The sequence below is a fragment of the Quercus robur genome, chromosome 4, assembly GCF_932294415.1.
Source record: "Quercus robur chromosome 4, dhQueRobu3.1, whole genome shotgun sequence".
NCBI classification, from domain to species: Eukaryota; Viridiplantae; Streptophyta; class Magnoliopsida; order Fagales; family Fagaceae; genus Quercus; species Quercus robur.
In genome coordinates, this window is record NC_065537.1 from 13,846,717 (window position 1) to 13,863,355 (window position 16,639).

Genomic DNA, 16,639 nt, shown 5'->3' on the forward strand with positions numbered 1-16,639 from the left:
TCCAGACTTGGTTTAGCCTCTGCGGTGCAGAATCTGAGAGACCTGGGTGCTCTTTCCTGAACCGGTCTCTCCGATTATCACCACCACCGGCTTCCGGTCCACCGTTTCTACGATTTGCTCCTTAAATTGGAGGATCGGAAGGTTCGCCATTGATGAACCAAACAAAGCTAACATGCAGAGAATAAAAAAAAATAAATTGTTTGATTGGCTTAGCTAAACCGTTGGTTGTACTGACTTATACAGCGACTCTTCATGATTTGTACTTTGTACTTTTGTAGTGCTATTTATTTATTCATTTATCAGTTACCTCTAGTCGGTTATTTTAAAATAATTGTTAATAAATTATTTCAAAAAAATTTTATATAATTTTTAAAGAAAATTATAAATTTGTCAATTTTTTTTTAAAAATGGTTCAGTAACGAATGCTTTTAAAACATTCATTAACTTTTTCCTTTAACTTGTACATTAAGATAGAGGGATTGATTAAAATTCTGTGCAACCCAATGCAAAAAATAAAATGAAATAAAAATTTATCCTCATCATCACGTTAAAACACTAATCAGTTTTTGGAGTAAATGGATTCAAATTCTACATCTATAATTCGATGGTAAAAAATTTTCAAGTAAGCTAACTGTAACAACAACAACAAAAAACCCTTAAATGGTCTATTCTTTTGTTGTTGCTGTTGTTGTTGTTGTTATTATTATTATTATTTTAGTTTGGGGATCAATACTACTTAACATTAAGAGCACTATCTATCAAAAAAAAAAAAACATTAAGAGCACTAGCATTCGAGGAAGCACAAAAACAAAAAAACAAAAAAAAAACTTTTTTACATCCTCAAACACTACTTTGTCTATGTTATCATCTCATTTTTCAACTTACTCAACATCTCAGTTTCTATTTTTACATACAACTCATTAAAATAATATAAACTACCATCATCAAATAATAAAATAGATATAAAACTACCTATCTTTCTCCTCTTCCATCTCTCCTCTCTCTTCCTCTCTATCTCTCTCTTTCTCACCTAAACTCAACTCCTCCACCGCCCACCAACCCAACCCAAATCAAGCCAACCATTGAAATTACCAACAACCACTATACCACGACCACTCTAATCAACAAACACCACCAAAGCCACAAACCCATCCACCACCCACCACTCCACCATTCACCACAAACCATCGGAACAACCACATCACCACACCCAAATCGAAAACAACCACATAACCATACCCAAATATTGCATACGGATGTATACATATTTAGAAAAAGGTTGTCCATTATATGACAAATAGTAATAACTTAAGGGTATTTATGAAAGAAAATTATTTGCACTCTACCCAAAATTATCAAAAGATGGTTAAAAAGATTTAAACAATACTAATTTATCTCTTCATATTATTTATCAAACAACAAGAAATATGAGTTTTACATGATGAAAAAAAAAAAAAAAAACAAAAGACTTTGAGCATTGTAGAGTCCCCTCCTTGTTTTCTTCCCTACATCAGAGATGCACGTCGTAGGCAATGAGCATATGCCTCATGGTTTGATGCATTGAACAGTTTTGTTACAATCTAAAAAAGATTATAAGCTAACCAAGAGCTTTGTAGTTCAATTGACATCTCCCAATGTACAAAATGCCTAGCAGCATGTTGTAATTATCTATATATGTGTGTGTGTGTGTGTATAAAAGATAGAGTACTAAGTATAAAGGGAAACACAATATTTTTATCTATATAAATGTCATCCTATTTGAAAGTAGCTCTTGTGATTTAGCATGAAGCAAAATAAAAGTGACAACAATTAAATTTTTGTCAATAGTTGATCTAGATTCAACTTCCTAGAAAGGATTTAGAACTGTGTCATTGACAAGGGATAAGAATGCAACTGGAATACACAAGAATTTTATTGGCATATATATAATTTCCTTAGTAAAAAGGAATGGAAAATATCTTCAAAATTGAATATGACGTTTTGTTTTTTGGATACTCTTAAAAGAATGTAAGTTTACAGCTATAAGTAATCAAACAGTTATGAAAAATTTTCCATAACAAAAGGAAAGAAAGAAAAAGAAAAGAAAAGAAATGGTCATCTATTATTATTCTATTTTATATTTTATTTTAAAGTATTTTTAATTGAATCAAATTGTAAATAGTTAGTCATTAATTAAACACCCCCCCCCCCCTACTTTTTCTCCCAAAAAGAAACCGAGTATGATGTTGGCTCCACCACTGTATACACGTCACATACTCTGTAATACACACATACTCCGTAATACACACTCACCTTACACATTCTATCACGTCAACTAAAATTCTCCTTTTAAACAATGATCTCAGTTAAATTATAAAATAATGATTTTAAAACACAATTTCGTAATTAAAACACGAATTATATATATATATATATATATATTTATTTATTTATTTATATAATTTTTAGGCGTAAATACATTTTTGATCCTTACATTTTGGACTAATTCTCGATTTGGTTCCTAAATTGATTTTGCTTCTAGCTTAATCCTTGATTTTTTAAAATTGTTTTTAAAATGGTCTCTGCCATTAACCCAATTACGGAAAATACTGAAGTGGCAAACGGATTTCACTGTTTACTGACGTGCTAATAAAATAATAGTAAAAAAAATATGTTTAATATTTTTTAAATGCCATGTCAACATTTAAATTAATAAAAAAAGCCAGCTAAGAAAATTAAAAAATTAAATTAAATTAAAAAAAAAACCTTAAAATCTAATTTAAACTAAAATCATTTCTTAAAAAATAAAAATTCATAATCGTTTTAATTCTTTTTTATAATCATTTTAATTCTTTTTGCATTTGTTTTTGGTTAACCTCATCAGCTTAAACCCATAAATTGAGATGAACATTAAACCCATAAATTTACATGAAATCCAAAAAATGAAGTGAACATCAAACCCATAAATCAATATCAAACAACAAACCCAGAAAAATTACACCAAACCCGCAAATTTACAACCCAGAAATAAACATATGGAGAGATCAAGCAACAAACCCACTGAGATGAACAACCCAGAAACCATAAGCAGCTCCTTATTTCAGTCATCAACAAACCCAGACCTCAAAATCTCTGCTTCGGTCATCCACTTCGTCAATGGCCAGATCTGAAACGTCACACCAAGTCACAGAATTGCAAGGCCAACAATGATGGCTTTCGTGACTCGATTTCAATGAGCTCGGTCTAGACTCACCCATTTCATGGCTTTCATCTCTTCAGAAGCGCCACTTAAGACCCACAACCAACAGCGTGATCAGCTGTCGTCACCGTTTCCTTCTCCACGGCCACAGCCTACCCCCACTGAAACCCAGAAAAACCCAGCCTCTCCAACCAAACCCAGCCATCTCCATCTCCATCTCCATCTCCAACCAAACCCATAATCCAAGACCCATGGATTACCGATCTCCACCTCCATTACCGACCACCCCACGGAAAACTAGAAAAACCTAGAGATTAGAGAGTCGGGTTTAGAGAGAGAGAAAATGTCAGAGATTAAGAGAGAGAGAGAGAGAGAGAGAGAGAGAGAGAGAGAGAGAGGGATTGAAAGCTTGAACAAAGAAAGATACAAACACAAATACACACCAAGAGATAAAGAAAGAAAGGATCTGAAAAAAAAAAAAAATGATACAGACACAAACACTGAGAAAGAGAGGATTTGAAGAAGTTTTTTCTTTTTTTGTTTTTGATTTTGAATTTTTTCAGTTTGTTTTTTTAAATTATTTTTATTTTTTTATTAATTAAAATGCTGACTTCATTAAAACCCTGACATGGATGTTGACGTGGTATTTTTTAATATTATTTATTAGCCACGTCAGCAAACAGTGAAATCCGTTTATCATTTCAGTATTTCCGTAACTGGGTTGAAGGCAGGGACCATTTTTAAAACGATTTAAAAAAATCAAGGACTAACCTAAGAGCAAAATCAATTTAAGGGTCAAATCGAGAAACAGCTTAAAATGTATGGACCAAAAGTGCATTTATGCCTTACTTTTATTAATTGGAGCATTCCCATGTTGGTCATGAGCGTACTAAATCATAGTACAATAAAAATGTGGGAAACCAGGAGGTCAAGAACTTCCTTAAGGAGCTGCACCATATGTAAGCAATGATTAGGAATTTCAAAACCATAATCATTATGAATGGAAACTGAGCAATGATTAGAAATTCCCAAACCCTCTAAGATATTAATTGGTCTTTTTTTACTTTTGCATTTGGCATGTGCCTAAATTAAAATAATTTAATTAAACAATTATGCTAGGATGATGCCTTTTTCTTATTTTGCAGTGTCCTTGACAACAGTCATCAGTTCATTATAGCCAGAGAGACAAAACATAAATAATAATAATAATAATAATAATATATTCACCATAGGTATCAATATGGGCTAATATAAATGTAAAGTAGATAGGATTATATATTATGATACTTGTTTATAAGGAGTTTTTATAAATCTCACCCTGATATTCTTACTTTCAGAGTTAGTTTTTTAGTTTTTTTTTTTTTCAAAAAAAAAAGTTTTTATTAATCAATGAATCTGCATCAAAGAATTCTGTTATATATAGTCCATAGTGTATGCTAGTTCACAGAATGACCTTTGAATTCTATATATATAGTCCACAGTATACGCTAGTTCCTTCCATCCAATTCATCCTTAAGTTCACTAAAATAATATCATTTAAGAATATGAAAAACATTAAAGTAATGGCAAGATTGAACGCTGGAATTACTAACTTGAAAACATATTTGAAGTTAAAGACTGAAATGAAAGAGAAAAAAAAAAAAAAAAAAACTTAAATGATTGATTTTAAAATAATTTTAGGTATGACGATGTAATTTGGAGTTTAAACTTGAATTTTCGTGATCATTGCATGACATACTAAAGAATAGATAATTAGATATTTAATTATAGTCAATTTTAATTTTTGATTTATTTGAGGAAAAAGCAATGGATGATGTAAAACTGGTCATGATAACATAATTGCTACAAGTTTGATTATTGTCACACGTTTAGTTTGTAATTCTGTAATCTACATCAAACAATTTTTACATAGTCTAAAAATTCAAGACTAGAGCTTTCCAAGTCTTTGGAAATTTCAAACAATAACCAAAGACTTGGTGAGACGTTAACAAGATTAAAATCTTCTAATGGTGTTACTTGTTTTCATGGTTGAAGGGATGTAGTATATCAATGACTTAAAAAAATATGATTATTTTCTCCAAACAAACAAATTTTAAGAGATAAAGGTACTAATTAAACGTTTCTTAAATATTACTTTGGAAGATTCCTAAATCCCACCACCCCCACTCTAGACCCCACAAAAAAAAAAAAAAAAAATGTATGTATAAATAATTAGAAATGAGCAATGATTAGAAATTCCAAAACCCTCTGTTCTTGAGTTCTTGATTGCCTCTTTTTTACTTGTGCTTTTGGCATGTGCCTAAATTACAATGATTTAATTAATCTATACTATCTATAAGATGATTCATCTGTATGAACTGGACTTTTATTTGATTCAAAAATATTCTCATTAATGAAGGGTAACTTTTCTAAGAAATAGGGTTATAAATGTCAAATAACAAATTTTATTTTAAATTAAAAAAGAGAACTCCTAAAATTTAAATTTTTTTCCCCTCACATTCATCTTTATATTCCCTAAAATTTAACCCTTTTATACCTTTTTTCTTCCAAATAAAAGTAAAACATCCCCAATTTAAAAAATTAAAAATTAAAAACTAAGAGAACTCCTAAATTTAGCATTTTTCCCCCCATGTTCATCTTATTTTTCTCCTACCCAAACTTTTCTCTATATCACTATACCACTTTCAAACAAATGTTCAAAAAAGAAATTACAGTTGCCGCTTATCTCTATAGTTTATCTTTTTTATTTTTTTTTGAGAAATAAAAATATATGTTTCCAAATATTAATAGATACAAATTATTAACTTTTATTCAAAAAAAAAAAAAAAGAACCCTTGAGACGTGTGTGCTTAGAGTCTAGTTAAATATAATTTTGTCAAGAGGATGCCTTTGTCTTATTTGCTGCTGGGTCCTGGACATTGTGCTAAATGTCTAGCGTTATTGTCATAAGCTAATTATTTCCATAAACTGATGCTCCTAATACTAAATAGGCAGAGACAAAACTTGAAAGTATGAGCGCACTGAAATCTAAAGTTGATAAAATTATTATTAATTTTTTTAATAAAAGGTAGATAGTCTTACAAATAAATAAAAATAAACAGTAGATAGTCTTATAAAGATATAAAAATAAACGGTAGATATAGGATTATTATTATGATAAACAGTAGATATAGCTAACCCGGATAACCTGATATTTTTTTTCACTTTCAGAGCTACTTTTTAGAGTGACCCACAACCACAAGACCATAATTCTGTCCCATAAGACCATAGGGTTAAAGATTTATAAATGTAATGGAGTGACCCACAAGACCTTTAATTTCCAAATCATTGGCCCAACCCATAAAATAAGTAGCATCCACAGCAGTGGAGCTAAATTTTTAGCAATTTAGCTCCACCAAAAGTTACTTTATCTATTTTACCTACACACATGCTGCAGCAGTGGATCTATTTTAGCTTTCAATACAATAAAATAATATATTCATCACAATAAAATAATATTTCTACTACAATAAAATAGTAATATTTCTACTATAATAAAATAATATATCACCACCATCATAGCACAAACATCCTCCACCACCACCACACGGCACAAACATCCTCCACCACCACCAGTACACAATAGAAAAAAAAAAAAAAAAAAAACCCAAATCCTCAATCGGAGACAAACCCAGCACACCACCATTGCACAAACATCCTCCACCACCACCACACAGCACAAACATCCTCCACCACCACCACCACTACCGGCAGTCCACAGCAAAAAAAAAAAAAAAAAAAGTCCACAACGAGCATAAAAGAATGGGCTTCGGAGTGGTCGGCGCAAAAGGAATGAGCACAAGTACAAAAATCCACCGAAGCTCAGCCCAGCCAAGTGTGAGGAGTGGTCGACGCTGGGCTGGGCTTCGGTCGGCGCTGGGCAGTCGAGCTAGAGAGATGAGGGATGAGGGAGATGAGGAAGGCCGGCGAGCTAGAGAGAAAAAAAATTGACCGGCGAGCTGAGGATGACGGAGACCGGCAAGATGGAGAGACCGGCGAGCTGGAGAGACCGGCGAGCTGAGGGATGAGGGAGATGAGAGACCGGTGAGCTAGAGAGAAAAAAAAATTTGAGGAAGAAAGAGGAAAGAGGAGAAGCCGGAGAGAGAGAGACAGAGAGAAAATGAATAGTATATTTTAATGAGAGAGAGGAGAGAGGGTGTAATAAAAAAAAATTTTTTTTTTAGCTTTGAGCTACAGTGCACATCTATCTTTAGATGTGCACTGTAGCTGAGGAGCTAAATTTTTTAGATTTAGCTCCTCTGCTGCGTGAAGGATTTTTGATATTTGGAGCTAAAAAATAGCATTATACCTATATAGCACCACTGCTGTGAGTGCTAACACGGCTTCAAAAAAATAAAAAGCTAACACGACACAATGGATTAATTGTCCTGTTACTAATAATCGCGGCCTATAACTATATTTTATCTATGCCATCTCAATTCCCATATTTTCCTAAATATATTTATATTCTCATTTCTCAAATCCAGAGCAATATGGAGCGTGTATTCTTTGTATCACGGCCAAGTCACCTACTCTTGCTCATTTGCTTCCTCTTGCTTTCTCAACCTATTTATAGTCCGGAATGGCTGAGCTTGAGTGAATATTAAATAATGAGGCTCATTAGTTATTACTGTTACTGGCTGCATAAGCCTCTATGTTTTTTTTTTTTGAAAACAAGGCGGGTATTCATTCATTCATTCAAGAAAGCTAAATCCGAATACAAAGCCTGTAGTGCCGGTGGAGGAGACTCTTCCATCCAAACCACATCTTCAGCTAACTGACTGGCGTAGCGGGCCAAGCAATGAGCAACAGCGTTGGCTTTCTGCTTTATACAATTCACATAGAAACTCCTAAAACCCAACGCTAAAGTGCTAATATCATCATAAATGTGTCCTAGCCTAGACCTGTTCAGATGAGGAGAGACAATGGCTTTCATTCCTGTGACGTTGTCTCCCTCAACCACCAGGTCCGAGAAGCCCGAGTCAAGAGCGAACTCAAGAGCTTTTCTGCACGCTAGCACAATAGCTATACAAAAGAGTAAATTAGCTTCTACTATGTAACTGCAACATTATAAATGCTTTATTTAGGTCAGACTTCATTTAATGACCCTGTTTTATGCTCTAGTGTGAGAAGAAATTTCTCAACACCATTGCAATTCTAAACCATTCCTTGGTCTATGATTTTTTTTAAGGGGAATCTTCACTGTTATTTCATTCTTGTAATATTATTATATTACCTTTGTTTTACAGATTAAAGATCTTTTTGGTTTGAAGAGTGGGATTTTTTTTTTCTTTTTTTCCAACTTGAAGAGAAGTGGTAAATATTCTAGTGCTACCCAAGATGCTTTAAGCTGTAGACTGATTTCCTCTATATTTTCAATTAGATGCTTATTTCAATCATTTTTATCTTGCTTGATTTATAGCCCATGAAGTGACTTTTAGTTCGAATTCTTGTGAGTAGTGTGATTCTTAGTATACGTATCAATTTTTGTATTAAAAGATTAAATAAGACAGCAATTTGTATGTTATGATTTCTTGCCATTTATTTGTAGGTATTAATTTGTTGGTCTTAATGTTGTGTGGGATTTTCTTGATCAGGGTTTTGATGCTTTGGTCCTCTTGGTTGACAGAAATGGTGATAAAAACTTCCATCTAGAGGCAGGTCATACCCAATCAGACCTTGAGGGGTTTTGATAAAATTGATTCCATCAAGGAGGAGCTTGAAAAGGCTTGCCCAGGGGTAGTTTCGTGTGCTGATATTGTTTCTATTGCCACTAGAGATGGCATTATGCTGGTCTGTTCTTGATCCTAAATTTTCATACGTTCTCTCTTTTAAAAGATATTTTTTTGCTAATAGTACAGGTCAGTTCACCTAAGGGTTTTAGTAACAGTTTAAGGTTTAGGATTTGATGATTGTTTGTGGATAAAGATGCTTAAATGAAGCTTGGGAAAAATGTAAGAAACAAATTTTAAAAGAGTTGGTATCTCTTTACGTTTTTATATGTTGAGGAGCCTATCAATAAGATTCTGAAGTACATATTGGTCATGTGGAAAATTTAGAAATTGAATGAATTGAGAATATGTTCCTAGTGAATTTTGTTGTTTTGGTTTCCACAAATTGTTTTAGTCACCTTTACTTCACCAACTAATTGTTTCAAGCACTTTTTGGTTATGTTTTTCTAGTCTAAAATGTCAAAAAATGAAAATAAATAAAATGAAAATAAATAAATAAAATGAAAATAAATAAATAAAATGAAAATAAATACTTTTCCTGTTCCAATTTCTGTTAATCTGAAAACAAAGAACAAATCTACATTGATAGCTCTTTTTATTGGTGTTCTCTGATGTAAACTATTATACTTGACATCATAGATTGGACAGCATTCATTCATATTTCAAAAGACACCTAATCTTAGGCGCCTTGCCCTCTTTGGTTTCGACATTCCTGGCCATGTTTGCAGCTTCATCTTCTTCAAATGATCATATTTCTCTCTTTCTCTTCTCCCAAATCAACAAAAAATGAAATCTACTGAAAGGTACCCAGGGGCAGTGACAACACTGGCCCAAGATTCCACGACTGGATGATAACATAATACAGACACTTCACCTTTTTGCCCATAGAGGTTTTGATGAAAGAGAAATAGTCAGTCTTCTAGGTACTTACTAGCTCTTTGCCTTTCTTTCTTTTTCCCCCTTGTCTTATGGAGTTGAAAAGGCTTAAAAAGTTTTTTCTTTTGTATTGGTTTCTTGATCATCTGAAGGTGAACACAACATTGGGAAGATTGACTGTGAATTCATACAGAAACGCCTTTCTGACTTCAAGGGGACCAGGCAGCCAAACCCAACTAATTCTCCTTATTTCCTCACTGAGATGAAAATGAGTTGCCAAGATAGTAATAGGACCACCACCCAACCTTCTTCTTTATCCATGGCAACATTGGAAATGATTGAATATGCAGTGGGGATGTCATAATTTCAGGCATTGTTATCTTCGACATCATCCAGGGCAGGTTTTGACACTCATTACTATCAGAGCTTGTAAAAGGGGAGAGGACTCCTCTTTGCCCATCAGCAATTGATGGCTAATGAGAAGGTCGTGAGACTGCTAAGGGCTTATGCTTCAGATGACAGATCAACCTTTTGAATGGACTTTGCTTGGGCAAGGATGAAGATGTCGGGGCTTAATGTTCTTACTGGATCTCCAAGTCTGACGGAACTGCTCCTTGCTTTTGGTCAGTTTCTAAGTGACAGTCTTGACCTTAAAGAACTCTTGAGATCTCTACTCTTTCATATTAATTTCCCTTATGTTCTATGTTTGATTCTAGATCCCTGCTTTTACATTTATTGCCTGTGCTAATTTGAGTCTATATATAAAGCCAATGGCATCATTGGTCATGGTTACAATGATGAAATAGCTAGTTAAAACTGCATATAATATTTTTTGGTTGTTGAGTTCATTTGAAATATAGAATTCTAATGTTTTGAATGTTATCAAAAGTTCAATAATTTTGGCGGAGCTCATAATGTATGTTGCGATGATAATAGCCAAATTAATTTCAATTGGGTGTTTGCGTTTCTAACAAGTTTTGGCTGATTATTCATCATCTAAAGGAGATGTTAGTTGATTCATTTTGAGTTTGAACTTTAGAACTAGGAAAGTCTACAATTCTATTTCTTGAAACAAAGAAATTGATTTGTCTATAATTTTCTTTATTGCTTTGATCACCAAGTAGAATTTAAAAGTTTCTCATAGGAATAGCTTTAATTAGATGCCATTATGTTTTATTGTCATCAATTAGTATTCAATTACACTTTTCGTGGCTGCTGTTATGCACGTTTAACAATGCTATAGTTGGGATCCATTCACCTGAATCTAACCCATAATTTTCACTCAACAAGTTACACTTCTTGTATGACACTGCTATGCTACAACTTGAATTTACATTTTCCTTCACCTTATTTCATTTAGTGAATCTACCATCAATCTAGCAAGTTCTCCTTAATGGCTTTAGGTGGTACTAATTATAGTTATGTTTTCCTCAAATTGGTTATAGTTCACGGAATAAGCATTTTTAATTTATGCCTAGGAGGAGATATTTCTTGTTATGGATGTCTTCATTCATCTCTTCGTCTGTTAACTGAGAATCTAATTTCTTCAACTTTGAAGGCTATGAGTGCTACTGATGCCATCAAAAGTGTCATTTCTGTTAACTCTGGTTGTCTGAGAGAGAGCTTGTTTGATGCAAACTCAAATTTCCAAAAATTTTGAGATGCACGACTGTTGGCAAAAAACCAATTTTAGAGGTTGAGACTTAGTTTTGGATTTGTAGACTATGTGATTGATTTCATTTATTAGTATCTCCCAGAATATTTTCCCTATCGTAGGAACTGGTATGACTACATATCCTTGACTTTGATAGCTATGTGTCATGAAGATGGTTTGTGATGAAGTGTAAACTCGTCAGTCGTAATATGTAGATGGAACTCCCCGTCAGCGCCTGTGTGTCCTCAAAAAGGGGTCACCGGTGTGGTGCCTGCCACAACGCCTCCGATGCCAAAGTTAGAATAATAAAGCAATTCACAAAACTAGAAAGTAATAGGTATTTTCTTAGAGTATCAGTATGTATGTACCTTATGCTGCCAATGTAAGGACTTTATATATGTGATCTTGACTGCTAGCCGTTGGGGTGTTAATGCCTCTCTTTAGTAACGCCTCCAACCCAATTATGGGGCTTTTATTAGGCTCCAATAGTCTGTTTTGCTGGTTTCATAACTGCCCAGGTTACTTGCTGGCATCATTGAATGACTTTCCTTTCCTCGTCAATGATGGCTGTTCGTCACCAGGGATTACCTCGTCACTAGGTTGACTTCGTCAAGGTAATGTGTTCTCATCACTCCCATCAGTTGCCCCCCAGGTTCTGTGGTCGTTAGTGACGTGTCATGAGGGCCACAGAAGGTGAAAGGTTTCTTTTCTTGAGTTGTTTGTGACGCTTGGGGTTTCGTTTCGAATTTAATGTATGATGGCAACGCGGTATGAAACGTGGCCACGTGGCACGTGCTGATTGAAGGCATTGATAGCATGACCCTTGGGTTTCCCGCTACTTTTCAGTTTCCTTGAATTTTTTGGTTTCAAAAACTTTTCTTTTTCCTTCACTCTGATTTTTCTTTCTTTTCCTGCTCCGAGTGTTTGTCTCCCTTGCATGTTTCTGCGATTATTCTGATTCTGCTCCAGCGACTTCGACCTTGCTCCGATGACGAATTTCTCCGACCTTGATTGTTCCGCTTTTCAAGGTACGCTACTCCTTCAATTTTTCTCAGATCCTTTTTCTTCATGGCCCCCTTATAAATTCCTGATTTTTCTTTTGTCTTTTGCTTTTGTTGTTTTTGTGTTTGATATGTGGGCATTTAGGATTGGGTACCCCTTTTCATGGTTAGTTCTTCTGAGGTTTGGGTAGCTTGCCCCTCAGTTTCTTTCTTTTTTGCTCTCTTAGGGGCGGCTTTGGGTGTCTCCGGGGACTTTTTTCCTTTGATTGGGGACTATCTTTTTGAAGGTTGTGGGTTGAGTATAGTTCTAGGGGAGCTGTCTCCAATTTTAGGTCAGTCGCTGGCTTGGTTTGAGGGAGAGACGAGGAGGATGTCGGAGGTGAGATCCAGCGAACTAGACACGGGGTTGTCGTCTAGCGGTGGCCCGGTTGAGGGTGATACGGCCGTTTCCAGCCCTCGTCAGGTTAGGGCTTTTTATGCTCTTAACGAGGAGTGTGGGCTGGATGCTAACACCGTGGCTAGGTTCAAGGATAGGTTCCAGTTTCCTGCGAGAGTCCGCGTTCGTCAGCTTGGTCCTGAGGATTGGGCCTGCCACTTCTTTCCTGGTGAAGTATGCTTCTACGAGGCTGCTTTCACTTTTGGTCTTAGGCTACCCGTCCATCCTCTGGTGATGGAGCTTTTGGGTCATTTTGGCATTGCCCCCGGGCAACTCATGCCTAACTCCTGGAGGATAGTTATCAACTGTATGGAGATTTGGTTGGCTGCCAATGGAGACATGATCAAAGTGAGTGAACTCGTCCACCTTTACTGCTTAAAGGAATCGAAAGAGTATGGGTATTATGAGCTAGTCCCCTGGACGAGGAGGACTAGAATCATTAAGGGTTTAGCTTCGTCATTCAGGTACTGGAAATCATGTTTCTTTTTCGTGTCCGAGGATGATTTTGAGACCCCTTCTAGCAAGGCTTGGGGTGATCTCCCAAGGTTACTTCGTCGGTGGGGAACCCCAAACTTAGGTGCGTCCACGTTTCTCATTGTCTGTTTATTTTCGTTTTGCATATTTGGTCGTCACTAACCACTTGTTCAATTTCTTTTGCAGTTAAAAGATGCCCCAAACTGAAGAGCAAGTATCAGGGTCATGTTGAGAAGGCAATAGAATACGTAGAGTCGATTGAGAGTTGGGACGATCTTCTTAATCCACGAACGTTTGCTTTTTACTGCTTAGGGCCGGACCCATCTCCTTACGTTTTGCAGCATCAACATCGAGGAGAAGAAGAGTAAGCGTTTACCTCGTCAATACTGATCTTCACTTGTGTACTTTGGGTTTCTTAATCTCTTTCTCTTTTTTTTTTTTTTTTTTTTTTTTTTTTTTTTTTTTTAAGAGATGACGACCAGATTCAACAAAGATATGTACGCCAAGATGAGGTCCAAGAAGGACGAACCATTGGCAAACATTGGCAAGAAGGGAGTTCGCATCACGGGAAAGGGTCCGTCCGTCCTTCCTTCCGCCGATGCCACTCCCATCGTCTCGGGAGTAGAGAGTCTACGGGTGGCTTTGTCGGCCACTTCAGTTGAGGAGATCCCTACCCCGTCATCAAAGAGGCCGAGACTGTCAGCCAAAGATAAAGAGAAGGAGAGAGTGGGCTCGTCCATCTGGGACGACGAAGGTGTGGCCGTGGAGCGGGCACATAACGCTGTGAAGGCTGAAGACCTTAAGGTCTTTTCTGGAGTGCCTCTCAATGTGGTTGCAAGTCAGCACGTTCATAAGATTGTGCAGGTAAGGCTATTTATGCGTTTTCCTTGGTTTCTTTTCACATCAATTTCCCCATCCTTTTTTTACTGACGCACTTAGTTTGCTTTGCCAGGTGTTGGGGGAGAGCCTTCACCTTGCTTCGAAGTGTCTCACTCAAGAGGCTAAGGTGGCTTCTTTGGTGTCCAGGATGGAGGCTCTAGAGAAGGAGAACTCGACACTGAAAAAGGACCTCATAGAGTCGATGGACGAGGCTACCACATTGAAGGAGAAAGTCAAGGCTTTGAATTCCGACTTTAGGGTCGAGCGTCAGCTGAATCTGGAGAAGGACGACCAGCTACAGGCGACAAAGGAGAAGTTGAAGATGATCGCTGCTAGGTCTGTCGAGGCCTTCTAGCAAATTGAGGAGTATTCCACAGTACTCTTCAGCTGGTACTTCAAGGGCTTCGAGCTCCTTCGTAGGTACCTCGTCAAGCACCCTACAGGGGTTGATCTGCCGAATTTGGATCTAGAAGTGGTAGATCAAGAGATGGCTGCTGACGAGGCTGCCCAATCTTCTGCACCTGAAGGTGATGCCCCTGTTGCTGATGATGCCCCTGTTGCTGATGATGCTCCCGCTGCTACTGACGATCCTGTTACTGACACTCCAGAAACCCGAACCTAATAGTTAGGAAAATTTATCTGTCATATATGCCCGTTGTGCTTTGGGCCTTTTTGGTGATGTATATATATATATATGTTTTTTTTTAATCTATTTTCAGAACAATGTCTCTTGGCCCTCTGTTTCATGGGTCTGTAGGAAGAACAAAGATAATTGCCCTCTGTTTTTGGGCTTTTTATGATTTTGTACTTACCCGTTTTTATGGCTATGCTTCTGTTTATAATCATGCATGTGTTTGTGATTTAGCATAAATTTCTTAGCATACCTTGTACTTAGCTTGTACTTAGCGTAAATTTCTTAGACATGTTTTGCTCGTCATTATTTATCTTTAATGAGGGTTCTTGTCCTTCTTCTTTTTCTCCTCATCCTTTCTCTTGCGTATTCGTCAGTACCCTGAGTTCGTTAAGCGGGACTTTGCCAATTGCGTAGGCCTTAAGGATTGTGTCTTCGTCACCATCACGTTCTGGGGACATTTACTTTCTTTTAAGTTTTCGTTAGTGACTTACATCCGTCAAAGCGGAATCTTATCACTTGGCCACTTTTCGGTGACTTACATCCGGTTAAGGAATCTCGTCACTTCAGGATTCGTCAGTGATTTACATCTGTCTTGGCGGAATTTTATCACTTGGCCATTTTTTGGTGACTTACATCCACTCAAGGAATCTCGTCACTTCAGGTTTCATCAGTGATTTACATTCGTCTTGGCGAAATCTTATCACTTAGCTTTCACATAATTTGTACCCGTTATGAGGGTCGTTAGTAACTTACATCCGTCAAGGCGGAATCTTGTTACTTTAGTTTGCCTTATACCCGTTGGCGTTGTTGTCAGTAATTTACATCCGTCAAGGCAAAATCTTGTTACTTTAGTTTGACTTATAATTGGCTAGACCTGTTTGCATAAAGACATCAGAGAATAAAGTTTTTTTATTAAATTCAAGAATGACTGCATTTGTCAATTACATCTACTGGTGGTACTTTTTTAAATGCTCAATGTTCCATGGTCGAGGGAGCCTTTGTCCGTCCATGGTTTCTAGGTGTTAACTTCCTTGTCTTGAGTAATGAATGACTCGGTAAGGTCCTTCCCACGTAGGACCCAGCTTTCCCTGGGTAGGGTCTTTAGTTGCTGTGGTGGTCCTACGTAGGACGAGGTCTCCTATGTCCAGTCGTCTGAGTTTAACCCTCTTATCATAGTATTCAGCCATCTTTTTCTGATACTTCGTCATCTTGCTGGATGCGTTATCTCTTACTTCGTCCAGACAATCCAGGTTGAGTCGTAGTTCGTCGTCATTGATCCCTTCTTTGAAAGTTCCTCGTCTAATGCTCGTTACCCCCACTTCAATTGGGATTACTTCTTCTGTGCCATAGGTAAGCCTGAAGGAGGTTTCTCCTGTCGTGGTTCTGGCGGTGGTTCTGTAAGCCCACAGGACATTTGGTAATTCTTCTGGCCAGGCACCCTTCGCATCGTCCAGCCTGGTCTTGATAATCTTGAGCAGCGTCCGGTTCGTCACTTCCGTCTGCCCGTTTGCCTGAGGATGCCCTGGGGACGAGAACTGATTCTTGATCCCAAGGTTTGAACAGAATTCCCTGAAGCCTTGGCTGTCGAACTGCCTCCCATTATCTGATATGATCGTCAAGGGAATCCCGAACCTGCAGATTATATTCTTCCACACAAAGCTCCGGATCCGAGCCTCAGTGATCGTTGCTAGAGCCTCTGCTTCAACCCATTTCGTGAAATAATCAATAGCAACAAG

The 16,639-nt window shown here is 36.8% G+C and overlaps 1 pseudogene; it reads left to right on the forward strand.

Annotated features, from left to right (window-relative positions):
* The first annotated feature begins 9,772 nt into the window (after window positions 1–9,772).
* LOC126721423 (putative Peroxidase 48) lies at window positions 9,773–10,644 on the forward strand (annotated as a pseudogene).
* Window positions 10,645–16,639: the final 5,995 nt, after the last annotated feature.